The 16193-nt window shown below is 34.5% G+C and overlaps 1 long non-coding RNA gene across 1 annotated transcript; it reads left to right on the forward strand.

Moving 5' to 3' along the window:
* The first annotated feature begins 12054 nt into the window (after window positions 1-12054).
* LOC145325467 (uncharacterized) lies at window positions 12055-15798 on the forward strand. The gene is made up of 3 exons (XR_013881492.1): window positions 12055-12381; window positions 13366-13446; window positions 15663-15798. It is a non-coding gene; the product is annotated as an uncharacterized LOC145325467 (long non-coding RNA).
* Window positions 15799-16193: the final 395 nt, after the last annotated feature.

Here is a 16193-nt window from a genome sequence, read left to right on the forward strand (position 1 = left end):
ATGTTATCTAAGTACATGACCATTACAACAACTTGTCTATTAACCTATGTACCGATTTTTGTAGTCATAGCAGCCTCCAGTGGAGCCTCTCGACATGAAATATAACCATTATCTAAAAACTACATTATTTACTTTATGAATTTTAGTAATTAAATTTGCAATTTTTTTCTTTTTTAATATTGCTTGGCTGGAGGCTGCTATGACTACAAAAATTGGACCATAGTTCAATATATAAGTTTTCTTCATGGGCATGCACTTTGATAACATTTAGCTCACCATCACCACCAGTAAGAGCATCTTAAAGGCCATCATCCTCAAAATCAAGATTTTAAAATGGATTTTTGTAACACATCAAAAAACATTTTTGTATACTTTTCAGGCTAATTTTTATTTTTAACATGTATTTAGCTTCATCCATAAGACTGGGGGTCGGCAGCTGTTATCTAAAGTGATAGGGATAGAATTTCTTTTTTTCAATTATTTCTGATTTCGAAAAATCATTAAAATCTACCTTAAACTGTTTTTCATCATAATTAATGCATAAATCCCTTAAAAAATTGTTATTTTATCAGAATTAATTTTAAAAAGTGGAGAAAGGGGCAAAACAAACGTTTTTTCCTTGATTTTCTTTTGATTTGCATAATGAAGTGGATCGGTAAAAAATACAATAATTTAGATTTTGATTGAAATATAAGCATTTTACTTTAAACAGAATCGTTTTCTTTTATCATACGTGTTGCTTTAACAAATAGAAACAATGTACTGTAAAGCTGGACACTTATGGTCTACCGTAGACAAAATATCCAGGAAAATGTAGATTGCATAATGAAGTGGTTCTGGGTTTAGTTCCTGGTAATTCAATTATATTACAAGGAGGGACAGGACACAGAGAGGTAACTTAAAATAGATCTTAAAATAGAACTTCAGATAAAGTTGTTATAAAACTTTGGGTGCCAGTAATTTACAGTCCAATGGCACCTTCTTCGTTGTTTTTGCTCAAAGATACACATTATCTAAAACATTTCAAGTAATACAGCCCCCCCCCCCCACCCTTCCCTCCTCCTTATACAACCTATCCTACCTTGCCTAGTTTCAGTGCTCAACAAGGTACTTCAAGTGAAAGCATTAATGTTTTTTTTAAGCATTTATGTATGTTTTTTCTTGTTTTTACTTCAAACTAGATTTTTTTACCAGGAATCTTAAGAAGTAAGACAATGGACGATAAATTGATGACAATTTTCCCATTTACGAAAGGAAATAAATAAATCATTGGTCAAAAAGTTTTGACACAGGCTCAGCTATTTTTGAACCAAGCAATCAAAATTCGATATAAGTTATTAAGCTGACCAATTGTGCTGTTTATTACACTAGTCCCGAAAGTTTTATGATAACGTTCATATTTTTTGAGGACTTTTATTGAATTTTGATTGGTTTTTTTATTAACTACAAGTAGATTTGCCCCAAGCCCCTAGGTGTCCCACCCCTCAAGAAAATAGAAAATAATTATAAACCTTCCCGGGACCTATGAGAAGCTACCCTGTTAAGGAGAACCCGATCGGTTCAGCGGTTAGCGAGATCCTTTGTTACAAACAAACAGACAAACAAACAGACATCGTTCTACGTTGTATGGATAGTTTCGAAACGTTCACCCCTAATCGTAATCTATAGAAGGGGTAACTTTGTTTACCATCATTGAGGATGTACATCAATCAATCTCCCGTTGTCTTATCCCTTTAGATTTCTGCGATAATAAAATTTGGGTATGGTCCCATATGGATAGCTTTTTTGTTAATTTGGGCATGTTAGAATTGTCCTATTGATTTCAAACTTTGGATGGGGATTCCTGTAATAGTTAGGTACGATTTAGAAAGCGCAGCAACTCTATAATCATTACCAGAACGTCCATTTTAAACATGTTAATTTTTTACTTTTTTAACAACAAATTTTTATGTGATCTAATTATCCGATTGATCTGGTTTTTGTATATTGATTCCTGGGACAATAGTAAGATAAAGTACAATATAATAAGCGAAGTAACTCTATAATGAAGTCCTAAAAACGTAATTATGTCCATAAACATTATCTGTATCAAGCATTTTTTCAACAAATTTATGCATATATTTTCTGAATATCCAGTATTGACACTATACAAGTGTTAATGTCCGTTTGTCCTACCATTTTAGTGCTTTGCTTTTATGAATATTGTCATCCTTGCTATATTAGATTTTGGTAGGTTACGTTAGCTAGGTTAAGTTGGGTTAGGTCAGTGGCGCGACAAAAAAAGTTTGAGTATGGGGAATGCTTTTACCTATAATCAGGCACAACTAAGGGATTAGATAATGGTGATAAATAAAGTTACCCCTATTGTGGATTTAAATTTTTAATTTAATTGATTGAAGTTTGGGCACAACTAGTTAGAAACCAAAAAATCAAAATTCAAAATCTCTAAAATTATCCAAAGTTTTTTTTATAAAACGTGCATGGTCTTCTCACTACTTTTATATAATTTACGTTCCTTTCTTCCCTGGGTATATATCTAAATTATCCTTTTAATCCAGTTAAAATAAAACAGATCGTGTTAATACCAACTTTATAGGGATATTAAAATAAAAAAATTATTATGAGATTAATTCCAGTATAGTTGGCTTTGGGGTCCAAAGGCCCAGGCTATCAAAACAAGTAAAATGTTTTTACTTTATAATTAAATATCATTTGAAAGTTGTCTATAAAACGACACTACACATTATTTTATAAGTATGGCTCAAAACCTGCAGAAATTAAAAGTATACGATGCCATACTGGAATAGTTATTTATTGCATCGTATTATCAACAGCGTTCCAACTAAATTGATATTAATATAATGTAAAGCCCTACCCTATATCAATTCACCAAGTTGAACTGGTTATAAAACTTTGGGTACAAGTGTAATTTACGGTCCAATGGCACCTCCCTCCTTGTTTGCTCAAACAAATGCATCATAAAAACGTTTTAAGAAATAAAGCCAAACATTAACCCATTTACTAATTTAAACAAGGATGACAACATCCATAAGTAGCGAAGCACAAAAATACGTGGATGGAAATACGTAAAAGTAGATTTAAAGTGTATTTATTAAAATCAAAAATAGATTTATTGGAGAAAATAAACACAAAACCTTGTTTTATTTTTAATGATGACGACAGTCAAAGTAGATTACATAAAAGATTCTCATAACAATGGGAAAAATTATTTTTATACTAATACTAATACTAATGATACTAAAATTTTGAAAATTGGACCATAAACACTGAAGATATGGTGAAAATGTGAAAAATACAAAAATAGCCTAAAACCTGCAAAATGGCAGTGTGGCCATCATGGTTGTTTTCTGTAAACGACAGGAAATTTAATTTTGATATCAATAACTGAAAAAATTTTGAAAATCGGACCATAAACACTGAAGATTTGGAGAAAAATGTGAAAAATACAAAAATAGCCTAAAACCTGCTAAAAAGCGGTCCGACCGCCCATGATGTTTTATAGTTAATTGTGCTCCTTAATGATGGGAATGTTGTTAAAAAATTTCAGCTGTCTATCTTTAATAGGAGCCGAGAAAATCATGTTTCCCCTATTCTGTCTCACACGGACAGACGGACGGACGGACAGACGGACGGATGGATGGACGGACGGACATTTCGAATTACAGAGTAGCTTCGCTACTAAAAAGTAAATTTGAATAACAAAATGATTTGCTCATAAAAAAAATTAAAAAGGGTGGGGTCAAAATAGGTAAACAAGGATGACAACATCCATAAAAGCGAAGCTCTGAAAAGGTGTGATAAATGAACATTAACACTTTTAGAGTGTCAGAACTAATTAATCAGAATATAAATGTTAAAAGTTGAAACAAAATTTTGAGTAAATTTGTTGAAAAACTGCTTAAATACAGAATAATGTTTAAGGACATACTTACATTTTTATAGATGCTACGCTTACAAAATTGTACTTTGTTGTCCTAGGAATCAGTATTCTAAAAATCAGATCAATCAAATAATTATATAACACAAAAATTTGCTGTTTAGAATGGACGTACGGACATTCAGGTAACAATCATAGAGTTCTTACGATTTCTAAAGTCTACCTATCTACCACAAGAATCACCATACAAATTTTGAAATTGATAGAAAAATTCTGACGTGCCTATTTTATTTTAATTTAATGCATATTTAAAATAACACTCAAAATATTCTTAAAAGTATATGTCCGTCTGTCTGTCCGTCAGTTTGTCGGTCTGTGACTGTCCATCTGTTTATGTCTGTATGTCTGTCAATACCTTTTTGTTAATTTAGGCATGTTAAAGTTGTCCTTTAAATTTTTTACAGGTTTCAGGGTTTTAGTGCTCAACAAGGTACCCTGAGTGCATAGACGTCCAAGGGGGGGGGGGGGGGTAATGGGGCGATTACCAAATACCCCCCCCAAAATAAAAAATCTCTAATAAAAAAAAAATTTGCGCGCTTCGTGCATTTTTAATACTATATATTTAATAAAATTTTAATTACCTAAATTTACCCCTGCCAACAGATTTTAGGGGGGGGGTAATAACCCCCCCCCCCCCCCCCAAGCAAATTTTACCTCCGGGGTAAAAATTTGGGGGGGGGGGTAAAAAAAATTTGCGGCGCGCTTCGCGCTCCATTTTACCCCTCCCAAAAACGAATTCCCCCCCCCCTAAAAATTTTTTACCAAAACCCAAAATAAAAAGCTTGCACGCCCCTGCCTGAGTGAAAGCGCCAATTTTAATTGGGATAAAAAATGAATGTTTAATTGAAATACATCCCCAATGATGATAATAGTTATCTATTGCATCGTATTATAGACAGCATTCCGCGGATAGTAAATTTGAAAATTAAAAGATTAATTACAGTTTTGTTAACCCTGAGGGGCTGAAGTCCTGGGCTTACAAATCTGGCATTGATATTATGTTTTTTTTTAATTTTAATATTCATATAAAATTGTCTAACATTTTTCCAGTATGGCTTTGAACCGGTATTAATCCCGCGTATATTAATCGGTTTTAAAGCCATACTGAAAATAAAATTACCCCTGTTGTAGATTAAAATTATTGATTGGGCAATACTTGTTCGGAACCAACCAATCAAAATTAGACAAAAGTACCCAAAGTTTTTAAGCTAACCATAGAGCAAGGATAGTAATGAAGCTTTGGATACCTGTGTAAATACAGTCCAGTGTACTCTCCCTCCTTAGGTAAAAATGTAATTTACTGCTCAATGATCCTTATATCCCTGGGTATGGTGTGTCTACAAAAAGGCAGTGTCCAAACTTTTCCACCGATTATTTTAATTTAAAAAAAGGGGTCCCATTTTTATAATTGTAATTGTGCATACTGTAAACAGTTATCGCGCAAGCAATGTTTTTCTACAATATAATACATGTTTTTTCAGTATGACTCATAACCTATCAAGAGGGAAAACTTAGATTCGTAGCCACACTAAAATAGTTATAATTACAGTATCGTATTATAAACATTAAACAGCTTTCCGTGGATTTTAAAATGTAGCATTGTAAGAGTAAAAATATTTTAAAAATAATTATTAAAAAAACTTCATTTTATTTGCTCAAAGATATGCGACTCAAATAAAAAACGTTTTAGGTAAAATGCCACCCCCTTCTCCTTATACAACCTATCCTGACAATCTGACCCAAAATTAAAGGTTTCAGTGCTCATCAAGGTACTTCGAGTGAAAGTGTAAATATTTTATTTCATAGCATCGCATTTATGGATTAATTTTTCTTGTTTTTACTTTAAACTAAATTTTCGTTTTTACAAGGAATCTTAAAGAATAAGACAATGGACGATGAATTTATGAAAATTCCCTATTTACAAACAACTTTGAGGACTCAACTAATCAAAATTCAATAATTTATCATTATTATCTAAGTGTTCAAACGTTTTCAACCCTAATTGAAATCTACAGAAGGGGTAATTATGTTTACCATCAATATGGATGTATAATAATTAAACGGCCATTGTCTTATCCCTTTAGATAGCTGCGATAATAAATCTTTAATATAAGTACCTAAAGCTTTTGGGGCAACAAACAAGATAACGTGGTTATTAAACTTTGTATATACTTCAGAGATAATCTCGCCCTTACAAGGTAAGGTATAATTCAGGGATCTTAAGGTATATGACAAAGATCATTAAAATTACCCCTGTTATGGAATTAAATTATTTAATGAATTGATTAAAGATTGAGCAAAACAAGTTAAAAACCAACTATCAAAACCCCTAAAAGATCTTTTATAAAATATGCGTAGTTATAAAACTTTGGGTTATTTTTTTCCACACTCCTTTCCTATAATTGTAATTTACAATGTCCGATGTTCCTTCTCCCTTAGTATATATCTACAGCGATGAAACAATGTTATGCCAATAATAAAATGGTAGAGATAAGAAAATTACAATAGAAATATCCAGAATGGGAGGGGACATTGGGCTGTTTATTACACTAGTCCCCAAAGTTTTAAGATAAAGTTTTAATATTCTTAAATTCTAATTAGTTGGTTTATTAATTTGAGTGTCCAAAGGTTTCAACCACTATAGAAATTGTACAGAATTCGTAGTTTTGTGTATTATCTAAGGAGATGTACATCAATTTATCGGCCATTGTCTTATTCCTTTAGATCCTTGATAAACAACAGAGAAACAATGATGACAAAATTAATAAAATCGAAGCTTTGACGTCCTTGCTTAACCCCCCCCCCCCCACCCCCCAATATGGACTTATGAATGCACGGACCGACTCCAGTTTTAAAAAAGCTTCGCTTGTAAAAATTTATAATACATTTTCCAGTAGAGCTTCAAAACCGATTGATATCCGCAGGATTAGAATCGGTTCTAAGCCATACTGATTTATGTAATATATAGCATTGTATTACAGACAAATTTCTATGAATATTAAAATAAACATAATTATTCTTAATTTAGGCATGTTAGAGTTGTCCTTTAAATTTTTTAAAGGTTTCAGGGTTTTAGTGCTCAACAAGGTACCCTGAGTGCATAGACGTCCAAGGGGGGGGGGGGGGATAATGGGGCGATTACCATTTACCCCCATAATTCTCATAAGCCCCAATAATAATAAAACTTTATAAATTTTTAATAAAAATGTGCTTACCTTAAACTGCCAGTTTTCTTTTCAATAGAGTTTGGCTTCAATAATGCGTAGTTTTATTTTAACGTTACGGCTTTAAATAATTTATATATCCCTAAAAGTATTACTTAATAGAATATAAAATTATTTAGAGGCACCGTTAAAAATACAGTTAGAATTTACTCGACTGAATTGTTTCATTACTTATCAATTAACTCTATATATAACTAAAAGATACATTGCACATAATTATAACAATTGCGTGGTTCTCCTATGGTTGCCTTTGGATAACTGACGCGACCCGACACTCATTGTATTGACCGGCGCGCACTTACAAAACACACACACGGGCACGCACACACACGCACGCACGCACACACACACACACACAAACCAACCATCAAACTAACCATCCCCTATTAATCACACAAATTTACCTCTAGTTTTCCTAGTTTTCTCTTCTCTGATTAGCTATATCCTTAAAATAATAAAGTAACAGGATGTCTATCAGTTTGTCTCTACCGAAAGATCTCGCTTACTCTCCTTTACAGGGTAGCTTCTCATAGGTCCTGGGAAGGTTTATAACTATTTTGGGGGAGGGTAACACTACCCTCCTAAGAGAAAAGAAAGATAGTTAATAGTTTATATTTTCCCGCCCAAATGTATAACATTTTCAAATCAAAACCTAATTATTTTTACAGCACAAAATGACTTTTTAGTAGTGAAGCTACTCTAGAATTCACTTTGTCTGTCCACCAGTCCGTCCGTAACGCTATGGGGGAAACGTGATTTTCTCTCATAGAAAAATGAGACAGACAAGAAAAAGACAGTATAATATCAGAGAAATTTTTTGGGTATAGTCTCATTTGTAGCAATGCCTCTTAAGGGGCGTTTCATCGTATTTTAACAGTAGCTTTTTATCCTATTTCTAGACCCTGCGGGGGCTCTAACCCTGCGGGGCCAATTACCTAACCCGGCAGGGCAATCACCTAATCTTACTTAACCTCTCAAAAGCTACTGTGAAAATATGACGAATCGCCCCTTAAGAGGCGTTGTCATGAAAGGGACCATACCCAAAATAAATTTTCCATGGTCCAATCCCTTGCATAGTTTCTCTATAACTTCTGTAAATTTATAAATGTTATCATGTTATAGATTTCAAACTTTGGGTAAAGATTCCTGTAACAAAAATAAAACTTTATAAATAAAACTTTGGATCTACTGCAGTTCACGGAAAAATATTGCTGGTAAGCAATATTTCCAAAAATCTATTAATTGTAAAGGCTGCTAGCTGCCAAACGGCTGAACGTACAGATCATGCCCGCACACTGTTTTAAGCAGCATAAGAAGGCCTACAAATAATCTGGAATAGCCATAGATCAATAATGCATAATTATCTCGCAGTGCAGAGAAATGCGCGAAAAAGACCTATTTTACGCGTTTTTTCTTCAGCGAAGCTTTCCCTGTTCATCATTGGATCTTGGCTATTCCAGATTATTTGTAGGCCTTCTTATGCCCCTTAAAATGGTGTGCGGATATGATTCGTACGTTCAGCCGTTTGGCAGCTAGCAACCTTTGAAATTCATAGATTTTTAGAAATATTGCTTACCAGCAATATTTTACCGTGAACTGCAGTAGATCCAAAACTTTATATAAAGTCTTTATATCCATTTAAAACATATGGCAAAACTCTTTACATTAAAAATTAGTATAAACGTGGGTCCAAATATCTGGATTGGGTGTCCAAACTTTTCAACCAATTAATATAATCAAAAGTAACAGTTTTTAGTACCAAAGCTACTCTATAATTCGTAATGTCCGTCAGTCCGTCCGTCTGTCTGTCCGTCCGTCCGTCTGTTAGAGACAGAGTGGGGGAAACGTGATTTTCTTAGTAGCAAAGCTACTCTATAATTCGTAATGTACGCCAGTCCTTCCGTCTGTCCGTCCGTCCGTCCGTCCGTCTGTTAGAGAAAAGTGGGGGAAACGTGATTTTCTTAGTAGCAAAGCTACTCTATAATTTGTAATGTCTGCCAGTCCGTCCGCCTGTTAGAGACAAAGTGAGAGAAAACTTTTTTTTCTTAGTAGCAAAGCTACTCTATAATTCGTAATGTCTGTCAGTCCGTCCGTCCGTCCGTCCGTCCGTCTGTTGGAGAAAAAGTGGGTGAAACATGATTTCTTAGTAGCAAAGCTACTCTATAATTCGTAATGTCCGCCAGTCCGTCCGTCTGTCCGTCCGTCCGTCTGTTAGAGACAAAGTGGGTGAAACATGATTTTCTTAGTAGCAAAGCTACTCTATAATTCGTAATGTCCGTCAGTCCGTCCGTCTGTTAGAGAAAAAGTGGGTGAAACGTGAAGTCATAGTAGCAAAGCTACTCTATAATTCGTAATGTCCGTCAGTCCGTCCGTCTGTCTGTCCGTCCGTCCATCCGTCCGTCTGTTAGAGACAAAGTGGGGGAAACATGATTTTCTTAGTAGCAAAGCTACTCTATAATTCATAATGTCTGTCAGTCCGTCCGTCTGTCTGTCCGTCCGTCTGTTAGAGACAAAGTGGGGGAAACATGATTTTCTTAGTAGCAAAGCTACTCTATAATTCGTAATGTCCGCCAGTCCGTCCGTCCGTCTGTTAGAGACAAAGTGGGGAAAACATGATTTTCTTAGTAGCAAAGCTACTCTATAATTTGTAATGTCCGCCAGTCTGTTCGTCTGTCCGTCCCTCCGTCTGTTAGAAACAAAGTGGGGGAAACAGATATTGTTTTCCTGTATGAATCTTTAATTGTATAATCTCATTGGTCCTAGGTAGGTTTATTACTATATTAGGATCTACTGCAGTTCATGGTAAAATATTGCTGGTAACGAATGCTTCCTGGTTCCTGGCAATATTACAAGATTCCTGGATCCAGCAGCACGCATATTCCCCTAAATCCTAGGTTCCTGTTAGCTGGCAATCTGCAAGTTTTCCAGGTTACCAGCAATGAGAGAAGATTACTGGCTTACAGGAGTTTTTACCCCATACCCCTTATCACATTTTCTTAGGGGGTAAACAGCAATGATTAATAAGGGACAGTTGCTTCAATTATTTTATTAATAAAGGTGGGGGAAGGATATAGGAGAGTTGGATCTTTACCTATAAATTCAACTGTTTCTATCTTTATATCCAATTTGGCGCCAAAATTTGGGCACGCCTTTTTATTTTTATAATACATTGAAAAGTGGTGGAGAAAAATTCCTAATTTTCATCGTATTAATAAATAAATTTTTTTCTAAGTGAGGCTCTGCAATTGAACAGTAAAACCAACGAACTTGAACGCCTATAGAATGCCAAAACTTAATACTAGCCCCTATAACCTAAACTAACCAAATTATAAAAAAAAGTGCGGCGTCCAGGGAGGGGGGATTAATAACGCCAACAATTCTAGCCTAAATCAACAAAAAGAGTGGCGTAACTGTGACGTACAGACCATGAAACCATGTAAGTAATTAGATTAAGGCGGGAGATTTTTATTTCAAATAATTCTATTTCCTCCCTTTTTTAGACTTTAAAATTTAAATCAATAAGCCTTCATATGATTAAACATTAAATTCGCGCCAAAATTTTGTAGCGCGAGTTTTTAAATCCAATTAACGCCATCCCCTCCTCTGTTGAGGCTGTATAAACTTTACGGGAAAGTTTAACACTTTCGCGCCAAAATTTGAATGGCATTTTTATTTCGTCTTATAAAACATGGGGTTTTAATTGGTGGGTATCCGAGTAAAGATAACGTAACCTCTTGAAAGAAAAGCTAATTGGTTACCCATTTTTAAATTTAAATCTCGTGATACTTTTGGCGGGTGTTTTAAATTCAAATTATCTTCCCTCCTTTTTATGCTTTGTAAACTCAAGCAAGCAAGGTTGACAATATAGAAATACTAACCACTAGTTCGATTGAGTTCTTCATTTTAGAGAAGCATCATATCACAAGGTCCCATGATGGTTTTAGGATATTTTCTGTCCCCTTTCTATCAATTTAAAACGGAGCCTCATGATGCTTAGGGCGCAACTGCTATAATTCACAATATAAAGTAGCGAAGGATTTTAATTTTAAGTAAAATATTTAGGAAAAGTAAGTTACAATTACATAATGAGTTTCATACTTATTTATAAGCGTTGTATTATTAACTGTTGATAAAAATCAGAAATAATGAATTTTTATGATATTTGTCTCAGTCCCTCACCCCTCACCCCCGCCCCCCCCCCCCTCCCTCTCTAATTCATTATTTACATTTTATCAGTTTAAGGTTTTTAATATACGGTGAATTCTTGCAGAGCGTAGCAATATTTATAGGTTTTCCTAACTCCCTCAATTAAAGGGACTGTGAACGAGAATTTTTCTCATCTTAATATCAAATCTTAACATTATCTCATTCATAATATCTCACAGATAGAGCAAAACGCGCTTTTGTTTGCTTAAAAAACGGCTTTTTCCGCCGATTTTTATAAGGTACGGGGAAAGGAAGAAATTTTCCGTATTATATAAAATGTGCATTAAATTGCTTTTTTCTCTCATTATAGCTAAAATTAAACTTTTTCGCATAGTTCTTGACTTTTCCTAACCGTTAAGCTATCTGTAGATGTAAATTATTCATTAAAATATGAACCAGGCACAGAGAAATTGATGAAATAAGTCATGTTCTTTTTGGAAATTCAAATCAGCCATTAAAATTACATAACAAAATTGACACCACAAATTTACTGTGACACATGTATTAACTCTTTTCTAGGTTCGGAATAGGTTAGTCTAGTATTTCCACTCTTCCCTTTTTTCATTACTTCCCCTCCATTATTTTGAAGCAGAAAATATAAACAGCTGATTGGAAAATTACATAAATTTAAATAAACATCACGTTTGTTTATGAAAGATTTTCAATGTAGGCAAAACTAGTAATATAGTAGAACGTTCAACGTACATAGTTATCATATTAATTGCGCCGTGATTTTTACGTCTATGCCATTCCCGAGGTTTTAATTGGCACAAATTTAGGCATTCAAATTTACTTAATATCATGTGGGGTAAAATTGTATGCATATCCAACTGGTTTTTATCCAGATGAATTTCAGTTGGACGTGGTTTTTATATTGTTAGTACACTAATGCTACCAGCGCCAACATAATACATATTACATAATTTTCAGACAAAATGCAGAAATTACTCGGATATGTTGACTATTTCAGCTTCTTCGCTAGTTAAGCTTTAAGTAAGGAATAGTTTTTTCTTTCATCGTATTATAAACCGCTTTCCGCGGATATAGAATGTACAATTATAAGATCAAAACCAGTTTTTTTGCCCCGAGGTGCCAAAGGCACCGACTAAAAAAAATGTTTTAATCTTATGGTTGTACATTTTTATATTCGTAGAAAGCTGGATATAATTGATGCTAGACATAGTTTTCTCGTATGGATGAGAACCGGTTCCTATCCGCCGGATTCGAATAAATATGAGAAATAATATTATTTTGTTAACTGCTCTAGGGATGGCGGCCGCGGGGGAGGGGGGGGGGGGGGGGTAAAGCAACCATCTTGTAATCAATGTGTAAATGGCACTTAGAATTCGAATTTCGTTACTTTTTCAACTTTTTGTTCAATTTAGGGAAAATTACCTACCAAGGATTACTCACGCAGAATTTCAGATAGAAATTCGAATTCTATGTGCCATTTATACATAGATTACGAGATGGCTGCATAACCCCCCCCCCCCCCTTAAATAACACTAAAAGATAGGGCATTTGACGAGTTCTTAATACTTATTTTTTTTAATCATGGAAAGAAAATGAAGTTTCGGGTTTCGTCGTATATTCATAGTAGCCGTCCTCTTATTTCTAGCCCCAGCGGGGCATATTTTCTAACCCTGTGGGACAATCATTATCACATATTTAACCTAACCTAAAATAACCTTTCAAAAGCTATTGTGAAAATACGATGTAACTTCGTTTTCTTTCCTTGATCCATTTTTTGAGGGGGGAAGAGATTACCTCCTTTCCTATCCCCTATTTCAGCAACTTTAATGGTGAGGGCGTTCTCCTCCCCCCCCCCCCCCACCCTTACCTCACGTGATTGATTAATTTAAGAAATACTTTTGTTTTAAAAAAAACTCTCTAAGGGCTGGGGAGGGGGGGGGGGGGATAGGGACTCATTAGGGAGTAAGTAAAGAAATTCATCAATTAAATTGTCTAAATATTTAGAACTGCGAATAGAAGGTGCCAGTCAAGAATTATGATTGTTTCCCCGAAATTTGCTTCATGGCAGCTTCGTAACTCTTACAGGTAATTTTGTTTTAATAGAGAGAATTAAATAGGGATGATCTTCGAGTAACACATTTTATTTAATCAGTTCTGTTGTTAGTAAAAGGAAGATCGAAAAAATTGTTGTCTGTGTGTTCAGCAAAGAATCTTGCTAACCAATGAACCAATATGGTTCTTCTTTATAGTGGAGCTTTTGTATCAAAGTTCCATTGAAGGTAAATAACTATTTTGAGAGAGGGCACTTCCACCCTTACAAGAGAAACATAATAAACGACCTCACCCAACCTAAATATTTTTATGAAAAAAAGTATGGCTTCGAAACCAAATAATCTCCACTAGATTAGAAATTATGTATAGCAACGTATTATTATAGACAATTTTCAACAAATATTACAATAAAAATCATAAGATTAATTTTAGTATTATTAACTCAACAAAACTAACTAAGTTTTTATTTTAATATCGACGGAAAACTATATATAATACGATGCAGTAAATAAATATTCTTTTTAAAATTTTGGACTTCTCCTTTCCTTCCTCAAATGCACTTAGAGGCCTCTAGATGAAAAAAATATTCAAATCAATAATTTTTTTTTGTTGAAATGCTGATTTCTTGGGACTTCCCCTTATCCTAATCAAATAATTGTTTTTGCATTTTATTTTTTACTAGCGGCTTTGCCCCTAGCCTCTAGGGGCTTTGCCCCAAGAGGTATAATTACATCTTTTATTACCTGGAGAGCCCCCACTCCACCACTATTTTAAATAATTAAAAGAAAAAATTGGTGGGGGGATTTTTTGTTTTGGGGGGTTAGGGGTGTTCAACCCCCTAAGAAAATAGCCTAAAACCACCCCAGGACCAGTAGGTATATTCCCTGAAGAGTAGAATCCGATCGATTAAGTAGTTATCGAGATCTTAAGGGACAGACAGACAGACGGACGGACAGACATCATTCTACTTTGTATTATAGATATTGAGTTCTAAACTTTTATTAGACTTTTACACGACCATGGCTCAACAAGCAGCGCATCCGCCCGTCGTACGGAAGGTGATAGGTTCGAATCTCTTCCCGACACCGCGACATGACAAGATGCTAAAAATGTTTCCTACTGCTACTATGTCAGATGCAGTAGGAAACATGCAGAAGTAGTTAGAGTAGGGGGATTGCCTTGGCCCAAAAACAGCAAAGCCTATTACCATGCACAGTTAGGTTGTGCAATTAAAGGGTTTTGTCTGATGTATGTTACTAAACCTAATATCCTTGGGTGTTAGTATTGCATCCCATTAACGGAGATGATACTCTGGATTCTCTAAATGATCACTTATACATCGAAGGATAATCCCGCCCTTACGAAGTAAGTAGTAGACATATAAGTAGCTTCACTAGAGGGGTGGATAATTATTTCTAAGGGCGATTTCTCTAAGGATGGTTGTAGTAAAAAAGTTATCTAAGCAAGATTCTTCAGTACATAGACACAGACATACAGCCTGTTACTTTTTTAATGGAATTTACATAAACATGACAAAAATATTTTCTTTGAATCAAAACTATCGGCAGTTAACCATTTTTTTTTTTTTGGGGGGGGGGTTTGGGGGTCCAAATTTCAATTAAGTTGTACAAATTTAAAAATAAAAAAATGAGGATGTGGGAGGGTGGAAGGTACAGTACAGTACCTATGAAAAGCTACATTGTAATGTACAGGGGTACCATATAGGTTCAGCGGATAGCAATATTTTTCTGCGAAGACATACGCACACATATGTACACATACAGACATTCTGTTACTTTTATAGATTTCTAAAAATGAGACAAAAATAAAGGCAATTGCCCTCATATCGCTTATAAACCGCGAACAAAGTTTTGAGAGTAAAATTTATTTTTAATTCTTACTTATAGATAATTAAAGGAGAATGTCCACTAAAATGGTTTGGGTAGGAGGTGGGGGGGGGGGGGGTGGTTACTCGAGAACTCTTAGAGCTAGAGTGAGGTAATTTTGGATTTAAACTTCTCTAGGGCCAAAGTTACTTTCAAGAATATCGGTATCCGCTGCTCCCGCTGAAAACCGCCGAAAACGGCGATTTTTGGCGGGAGTGGCGTTCACCGATATTCTTAAAAGTAACTTTGTCCCTACAGAAGCTTTAATCCGAAATTAGCTCACTCAAGCTATAAGGGTTCTCGAGTAAAATATAAACTACAGATACAAAAATGTTCTTTATTAATTTTTATTTTATTTTTCAGGTGTTAAAGAAATTCGTCGAGAATGCAAGAAAACCTGAATATCAAATAAACAAAGATTTCTTGTTCTGTTTGTATTTTTAAAAATGTGAATGTATTAACTAGTTCTAGTTAAATTTTAAATATAAACATTCTCAAAGGATAGACTTTTTTAATAGCGAAGCTTTTCTATAATTAGGGTCGGTCCGCACGTCCGTCCCGAACGGATAACTTTTTTGTTAATTTAGACATGTTAGAATTCCTATCGATTTCAAACTTTGCATTGTGATTCCTGTAGTAGTTAGGTACGATTTTGAAAGCGTAGCAACTCTATAATGATTATCAGAATGTCTGTAGGTCTATTTTAAACATGTTGATTTTTTTACTTATTTAATAACAATTTTTTATCTGTTTTAATTATCCGATTGATCTGATTTTTTTGTATAGTGATTCCTGGTATAACAAAGTACAATATTATAAGCTAAGCAACTCTATAATCAAGTCGTAAAAATGTAAGTATGTCCACAAACATTATCCTGTATCAAGCAGTTATTC

The sequence above is a fragment of the Acartia tonsa genome, chromosome 8 (genome assembly GCF_053477335.1).
Source record: "Acartia tonsa isolate MP-2025a chromosome 8, ASM5347733v1, whole genome shotgun sequence".
NCBI classification, from domain to species: domain Eukaryota; kingdom Metazoa; phylum Arthropoda; class Copepoda; order Calanoida; family Acartiidae; genus Acartia; species Acartia tonsa.